This window comes from Poecilia reticulata, linkage group LG13, assembly GCF_000633615.1.
Source record: "Poecilia reticulata strain Guanapo linkage group LG13, Guppy_female_1.0+MT, whole genome shotgun sequence".
Classification (NCBI taxonomy): Eukaryota; Metazoa; Chordata; class Actinopteri; order Cyprinodontiformes; family Poeciliidae; genus Poecilia; species Poecilia reticulata.
The window spans coordinates 4,393,765-4,402,981 of NC_024343.1; positions in this window are offsets into that span (position 1 = coordinate 4,393,765).

The window sequence follows — 9,217 nt, forward strand, 5'->3', positions numbered from 1 at the left end:
ACACACACACACACACACACACACACACACACACACACACACACACACACACACCACTGCATAGGAAGGGAACAGACATCCACCACCAGCCACTTGTGAGATCTGCACCTGCTCCCATTGCACACAGTTGTGTTAACAAATAGCCCTTGAAATTTACAATTTAAGAAAGCACTTCGAATCAAGCAAATACAGTTTTTAACATGCACACACAACGTGCTCTGGGGCTGAGTTCGAGGAGCCGAAATCAGCCCCAAATAACCTCCTCCACACAATCCCTTGGTGRAGGACGTGGAGTAAATAAGTAAAACAGCCAGAGATGAATTRGATGGTCGCACAAATAACCAGGAGCCAAAGAAGCAGCCACATGCGGCCGCCGGGCACAAAAGAGGTTCTTACAGGGGTCTCCAGCCTTCAGCCTTAAGATCTGCTGTCCTGCAGGTTTTAGATGCATATCTGTCCTCAACACATTCAGTCCTCACCAGAAATATCATTTTCTYCTTKTTTCTCAAAGTTTTGCGTTCTTTTATACGCTTCAACTGCTTTCAAATATCTACACGTCCAAATATGTTGGAAAAACGTGTATYATTTTATGGGTTGTTCTACCATTTTTCACATGGTTTTAGATAGTTTAGTACAAGTGTCGATGAAGGTGGTAAGTAAACAGCATGAGCACATTATGAGTTCTTTTTTAACGACATCTTCATTTCTGCCATCTTAAGTTATCAGTTGTCAAAATTTTACTGATTTTGCACCAAATTGAAACACCTGAAMCTCATCGGTTTAWACCGTCAGAAAAAAGGTTAAACCAAGTGATGAAATCTAAACAAAGAAACATGAATATGGTTATTCATTTAAATTCACCTACACAACTAAGTGGTTTGGAAAGTAAAAACACCTAATACAATGTAGGTCAAAATGTTAAGAATAAAGCAATACTGTACAAAAAATGGAAACCTACTGATGACATCATGAACCTACGCAAACAGGAAGTGCTGAGTTAACCTGTTCTGATAGGATCTGAACAAAAAGTCTAACAACGGTGAGCTTAAACAGAAAGACGATTAACAGAAATTATTTACCAGAAATGTACCGTTTAACTGCAGAACATGTCAAATTACCTCAAGAYTTATAAGTACCATACTAGCTTCRAAAAYGAATGACTGAATGTAAAGTGTAAAATAATAATACTACAGAATGTGACGCAAAACTACAACAGCAATATTTAAACTAAAGTATGACTATCAACTACAAAATAAGAAAGATTAAACTGTGAACACATTTAAGGAACAAGTGAATAAATGCAAGCTGGAGATAGGCACCAGGACCTCCCTACCCCACTAAGGGACAAGGGTGTATAGAAATGGATGGATGGATGAATGGATGATGAATACATGCAATCATAATCACTTTGTCACACATGGTTGTAGTTTAATAAAATAACAACAGCAATAATAATAATAATAATAATAATAATAATAATAATAATAATAATAATAATAATAATAATAATAATGAATAATTCATGAGTCACGTAACATAAAAATATATATTTTTAAAAAACTAAACAAGTCAGATTTTTCTGCTTACTGTCCTCCCATGTAGACATTTGGATACTTTGTAGTATCTCTGATCGGTTTTATGCTGAAGTCAATCATCTTACTGCTCCTTCAAACATTCTTAGATCTTCAAACTCTGACTTACAAGAAATAACTGGTTCAACAACAACTTCAGCTCGTACAACTGAAGTCTGTGMAGACCGTGTTTCATCTTAACCCCAGAGCGCGTTGCTTCGCAGATCAGATTGAACTTTTAAACTCTAAGCGTAACCACATTTAAAGAGGTTTGGTTTTGGTTTTGTCCAAAATTGTTTTTTTTTTTTTTCCGTAGACACTTAAATTCACTTTTAATGTGTCAACATAAAACCTTCAGTTGATCGGAAAAAAAAGAGATAAAAAAAATTTGGCTTATTTTTCTCTTTTTTCCCGAATTTAATGTAATCATGTTTTATTATTGTGACTCTATATGTGAAGGGTTCTATTTAAATAAACTTTACTTACTTTCTAACTTAACTAAAAAAAAATATTCTGAACTCTTTTCACTCTTTGCAATGTTCGACAATCACTGCGTTTGAACGTGAAGGGAATCTTCCAGGACAAATGTGCTACTTCATAGATAAGAGAGTGAGAAACGTTGCTCCCTCAAGGACAGGAAGTGTGTGTCTGCTGTGTTTACAGCTTATCAAGTCTGTGGAGAGGCAGGCAGGCTCACTTGCCCTGGTGTTTTACACACGTGTGTGCGCGTGTGTGTGTGTGTGTGGGGGTGTGTTTGTGTGTGTGTGTGTGTGTGTGTGTGTGTGTGTGTGTGTGTACTCCTGTCTGCTGCGGCAACCCGAGCAAAAAACACTTCTCACTTTATCATCAAAGCTCAAAACCTTAAACTTGAGTTGTGCCGGCAACGTCAACACATTGGACCTGTGCTCGGAACTAAACCCGGCCCCGAACATTTTCAATATTTTTAGTTAATTTTAAACTAAGCAAATGACATATGAAGACAAGACCACGTGTAGGTATGAGGCACTTCAAACTGGAACGTGATATAAAGAATGAGAAGCTTTAAAACACAGTTTCAAACTTGTTTCACCATCAAAATAATGTAAAAGAAAGAAATGAACTTTGACCTGTTTTTCAGTTTCAATGTCTTTTCTTAGCAAAGATGCTAAGTTATTTATCTTCAGCTTTCTAGAGACCAGAAGGTTTTGAGTCAAAACTCACCTGCATTTAAATCTGTCCATAACTCCCAGTTCTTAGTTCTATTGGAAAAAAGCAACCCCAGAATATGATGCTGCAATGTTTCACTCTGGATGTGGTGTTCATTCAGTGAACATAAGTACGCCAAACATCCTTTTGTTGCTTGAATCTTCAAATGTAGTTTAATCAGATCAGCACACACCCTCCCACTTTTTTTGTGAGATTTTAGCAGGGCTTGGATGTTGTTTCTGGAAGAAAATAACTTTYTTTYCCCCCAGCCTTATTCCTTAACCTCRACCCAAGCAGAATACAGATCTCAGTCAGTGTTGGAAATTCCCACTGCTACCTCAGGGTTGCCCTCGGCGATATATCGGCCCCCATGAAAAGCTCCCATGTTGGCTTTGCGATACTTTTTGAGGCATATCCATTTTGGTCATGTCTTGGTTGTCCCAAATGTTGCCCTCTTGTGGTAACTGTCTGCAGTGGATCTTTTCGTACCCTTCTCCTGGTTGATACCTTTATATGTTAAAATGACTTAGGTCTTCTGTAAGCTTTCTGTAAACTACATCTTTAGCTAAAGGATATGAATGAATAAATATGACAAAAATCTGTGTGCCACTTAGCTGTCAATCAAGTAAATATGTCTTTTTTTCTAGCCAATTGTATTCTGAAGGAGCTTCTTCAACATCATATTAGTTTTAAAAACCGAACAGATTTTCACATCTTTTTCCTTATTCATATTCCCCAAACATGTTTATTTGTCTATATGTTGGACTGTACTGTTGTCAGTGTATATGTGGAAAAAAACWGTTTGAAATTATTTGAGAAAARCCAAGTTTTTTACACTTCAGAAACGTTTGTACTTTCCAAAGCCACAGACAATCAAATATAAATCGTCCATGTCTATTGAGGCACGGCACCAATCWGTCTTTTATGCATGTTTTTAAATCAAACTCCAGAATGATGTAACTTTAGTTCATGTTGACTGACTCATATTCATATAGCTCACCCCCTACAGCATGCGGTGACTGAATCTATTACGTTTCTGCTGATAAAGAAGTTGCTTTTCATTTCAGTCACCTTGCTGCTTTATTATCTGAAGCCAGTAATAATAACAGTTTGAGAAATGACATTTTGATGCACAAAATGAAAATCTAAGTGCAAATGACCTTTAAAAAACCCCATACCTGCCTGCTAAAATACAGCAGCCTTTAAAAACGGCAGCGGCAAATTAAATTTGAGCAACTMTATCCCTGTAATAAACAATCAGACGTGTGGCAGAGAAACTCTACTTTGGAATGTTATGAATCAYATCTGAGGACTTGAATTGGAAAAAGTAATTTCCATAAACGGCAAACAAATAAAGGGAACCTTTCTCCGCTTGAGTGAGCCGGAATTAAAATTTAATTTTACCTGCATATCTTCCTGCRGAGTGACTGAGTTCTTGTTCATTTAAYGTGACTTTCTTCCACATGTTGTGACGGGAGTTTGAGAAATTCTGTGAAATTGGAGCTATTAGCTTGCTTTGGACGTCAACTGCTTCCTTCCTTCCCTCCTGARATTCTATTAAAAAATATGTAAAAGTCAAGCTGACACGCTCCTATCACGCAGCCTGGACACACAGCGCAATGACAGCCTAAATTATAAGTGTGTGAGGCTGGATGTCACCCACACTGAGCGATACGAGTGCTGGGTAATGGGCCTGTGGTCATTTATCACTCTCAGCTGTCATTACAGAGGATATTAGATTTGGTCCAGAATAAAGAATGTGCTGGTGACCTCATCTGAGCCGGAGACTAAGATTGTTTGATTTTGCGGGAGGAGATAAATCCAATCATTCATTTCCATCCTCTTAATATATGTTCTAATTTGCTGCTTTTTTTTTTTTCATGATAATGTATGTAAAATTTTGTGACTCAGAAATGATTTTAGCCTTTTGTTGATGTTTCATTCAACAGACTTGTTGTTTCATGCTTGACTGTATGACAATACACTTTCTTTTATGCCTCGTAATTTCCCCATTTCTTTGGCAACAAGGTTTTTACATATCATTCCTCCTCAGTAATTAGACRCAGCAAGAACTCTTCCAGCGTGCATAATCTTTACTCTGTATTCCACGTTCTGATTTTTATCTTATTTGCCTTGTTTGAATCTCACCAGCATTGCATTTGCTTTGCGCTCTCCACATGACGCTGAGCAGGAGTGCTATTCCAGCATAAAAGCATTCTTAAAATAAAACYTGAGCAGCTGCATGAGAATCTGTGACTCAAAGCAAGTTTGTATAGAAATTTCTCCTGCTAGTATTTACAAAAGTATATTCAGACGTACAGKGCCGCGAATACGATTTCACAAAGATTTTGTTTGCTTTTGCCACTCTAATATGTTTCAAGAATTCAAACTAACTCTGATATTACAGATGATAAATCATGGGAAGGCTCTCCACTATTACATGTTTACTCTTGCAACATGTTTGGAGAATGTCGGAGTTCAACTGTTTGCACTTAATTATTAGCATGTTTAGAGCCTTTAAAAGGAAGGACAATGAATTTCTTCCCCTTTGTAAATTGAGCCAAATACAGCGTCTTCCCTTTTTTTAAAATCCAGTCCTGATTCGTCATGCAGCCCTCGTCTACCTCTTCTGTTCTTCAAAAAGCATTAAAATTCTCACCCAAAGTGTCAGCCACCTGCTAAGTCTGCTCATCCACCACCAGCCGTGTTTACACTCCAGGTGGGGTCTTTTTCCATCTTCTTCAATCGTTCGCACCTTTTTTTTTTTTATCCGCTGTGAGGATCTGATGGAGTTTCACTTCCAAATATATATCTTATATTAGTCTGTTGTGCTTTTCAAAAAAGATGGTCAATTTTTTCTCTCGATTTTTCTCCCTGAGCTTAAATTGCTTCACTATCGTATTTGGGATCTCCTACTTTGTAGGATCTTCACAAATAGTTTGTGTATATTCGCCATTTTTGTCCCAAAGGTGAATATTTGCACCTTATATCTTAGTGAGATTTCCATTTTTTTTTATCTTCAGATGTTTTGTATAAAAGCTATTTGTGGTAGGGGTGTAGATGAATTTATACTTTTGTCCCTTTAAAAAGCATTTATTATACAGCACACTTTTGTGTGTTTATTTTTATTTTTTTGCAGATAAGATCTGAAAGTTTGATTTACCTTTCAGTAAGCACAATGTTTTAGCYGAGTTCCCTTTCAAACACAGTCTTGACCCCATCCCCATTTTTTACTGACACTTTAGATACGGAGCCCTTTGTTAGTTTGGAGGACTTTGATGGTTGTTTGTATCCCTCACTGCTTTGCTGGCGTAAATTAGCTTCATTTTCAGATCCCCAGTCGGCCGCTGAGTGCTACAGTGAGCTTTGAAGAGCAAGAGTCTTTTTCAAGGTGCGGAAATGCCATCAGCAGACTGCTAATAACAATTCCTGCCATTGCTGACAAGTTCCAGTAAGTCTTTTGAAGGTCCAAAGAAGTGCTAAAGAAGTTAATTGGCTCTCATTCTTTGACATGTCATGTTTTTAATGTATTTATTTGAAGTGGTTTGAACTTCATGACATTTACAGAAAGTTTTTGGTTTACTCAGAAAAATATCAAATTTATTGAGAATTGCTCAAACTTTTCCACAAAACCGCAGCCTACACAAAGTACAATGGCTATTCGGATAATATTGGCATATGAAAGAAGAAGAAAATGTATTTGTAATAAGCCTCCATTACTCTGATACTCCCAAATAAGATCAAAAGACCACTAATTATCAAATACAGTTCACTTGTGTAAAGGTTGGTCACCAGATCTTTGAAGGCCCCACATTAATAGTCAGGATGATGGATGTTTGTCAATCCTGGAAGAAAATCAGATTGGACCAAAGGTTCATCTTGAAGGACAACAACCCACCTTGGCGAATTTGAGCCCCTGCCATTTGGGAAGAGATTCAGGCAGTCCAAATTAAGTCAAGTAAGTTAGTAAAGTGTATTTATAAAGCGCTTTTCACAGATATTGTACAAAGCAATATACAATAGAAATCAACCTTAAAACCATACAAAACATAAAACCAACATAAGAAACACAATAGAATCAAGAGATAAAATTCTGAGAAAATAAAATGTTTTTAGCTGCTTTTTAAAAACTTCCACAGAGTCAGCAAAACAGAGTTGCAAGGTCAGGCTGACCGGGCCCCTTTAGTTTTTAATTGTGTTCGTGGAACAACTAAATGATTCAGAGTCTGAGAACGAAGACCACAAACAGCGGAATATTTAGTTAAAAGCTGACAAAGATAATCAGGAGCCAGACTTTAAAACGAATGCTAAAATCAAGTGGGAGCCAGTGTAGTGAATATAGAACAGGAGGGAATTTACTGGATTTGGTGAGAAGTCTGGCTGCTGCGTTCTGTTGTATTGACTGCAAATTTGAAATTGAGGATTTATCCAGGCAGATATTACAGTAGTGGAGACGAGATGACACAAAAGCATGAATGATTTTGTCTAGGTCAACTCTGGAGACCATTTTTCTAGAACAGGAAACAGCCTTAATGTGTGAGTCGAAGCCTAATGATGAATCAAATGTGACACCTAGATTTTCTACCTTTGATTTTACTAACAGGCAGAAGGATGCAATTGTCTGCCTGATATCTTGATGAAAGTGGCTATGAGCAATAATCATAGTGTCATGATCCGTGTTTCTATGTGTTTATTTTTGAGTTTCTGTGTGATCCTGTTCCCTGTTAGTCCTGTCTCTGCGTCTTTCCCCGTTGATTGTCTCCCAGGTGTGTCTCGTTCCCTTGATTGCCCCGTGTGTATTTAGTCTCCCCTGTTGTCTGTGTTCTTCGTCGGGTCCTTGTCAATTGATGTCACCTGTCTCCGTGTTGCCAGTTTTCCTCGTGCTGTTTCCCCGCTGTTCCTTGTTGTTAAGTTTATTCATTAAATACTTATTATTCTCGCTACATCCTGGGTCCTGCCTGCGTTCTCACTCACCGTAAACCACCGCCTCATGACACATAGTTTCTGACATACTGGTGTTACCAGACATACGGGACAAACATTGGACGAGGATGGCCAACCTGTCCAGTTGATGCGGTCTAAATGAAAAACACAATTGAATGTCCCCCAAAAACCTAAAAAAAGAGACGCTTTCATAAAAATTTGATACAGGTCAAGTCTTAGTTTACATATTTAACATGTCTGTCTCCTCCCAAGTTGTGGAAGAAAGCTACAACCTGTGACCCTGTTGAAAACCTTACAAGCTGCAACTTACACAAGTTGATTGAATAATAATAATCTTGATTGGCTGTAACATTGACATTTTTACTAAAGCTGCTGCTCAGCAGATCTACAGTATAACTCTTGCTACAATCCAGGTTACTTTAGTTAATTTCAAAGTATTAGATTTTTATCTCAAATCGGTCTGAGATAATACTCCAACTTTGAGTATTTTTGCATATTTGGGACTTCAGATCTAACATCTTATGAACATTTCATTGTTTTGTGAGGTTTCTGTTTCATCATGGCTTCGTCGAGAAATGTTTTGACTGTCAGAAGCAAAAATTTCAGCCAATGCTTTAATGTAATTGTTCAATTGTTGAAGGTTGTAAGAGGCTTCCACTCAAACGAGCCATTGGTTTTTAAAAGTATTTTAATTTAAGGACATAAAATCTGAGAGGGCAGCTTGGGGGCAAAGTGCAACTTTGGTGGCCTCGTCAAAGTCCAGACGTAAATAAAATTGGATTGTTGAAAAAAAAAAACCTTAGAGGCTGTTCCTGTTCAAAAATACTTGAATAAAGACATTTATGGAAAGAACAGCAGGCCAAAATTTCTCCATACAGAAGAGGCATTGCAATTTCTTAAAAAAATATATAGAAGAGATTGCTTCTAGTGGTTTATTACATAATTATCATTTTAAAATCTCCTTTGTTTATCTCTATATGTGACTTATCATCATCATGATAAAGTACTTTTTTTTTAAGATTTTTTTTTTTCAGATAAATAGAAAACCCCCTGATTTATTCTTGAGACTTGTGCTACATCCACCTAAATCTGAAATAAATGTGAATTTGTCCAACATGTGTACATATTTCTGTGTACAATATTGACCCAAGTGGAAGAGAAAATTGTCGGTAATTGTAACCTAATTGTAGTTTAGTGTCCATTTGAACAAACCTGCCAATTTTGAATGTTCGTGTTCACGTCATTCTGGCGTTTGGTTAACGCCAGCAGAGGGCGCCCGTGAGCTGCTACTCTCAGGGCCTGCTTCATCTAATCCCACTTTCTTCTTCTTCTTCTTCTTCTTCTTCTTCTTCTTCTTCTTCTGTATTTATCGGAGCAGACGTCACACCCTTTTGATCAACGGGCACAATATATGAGCTGATAGGTAAAAAAAAAAAAAAAAGGTCCAAGGGGGGAAACACAGTAAAAGAAAACAAGGACACGACGTGGCCTCGAATGAACAAGAGATGAGTTATTTA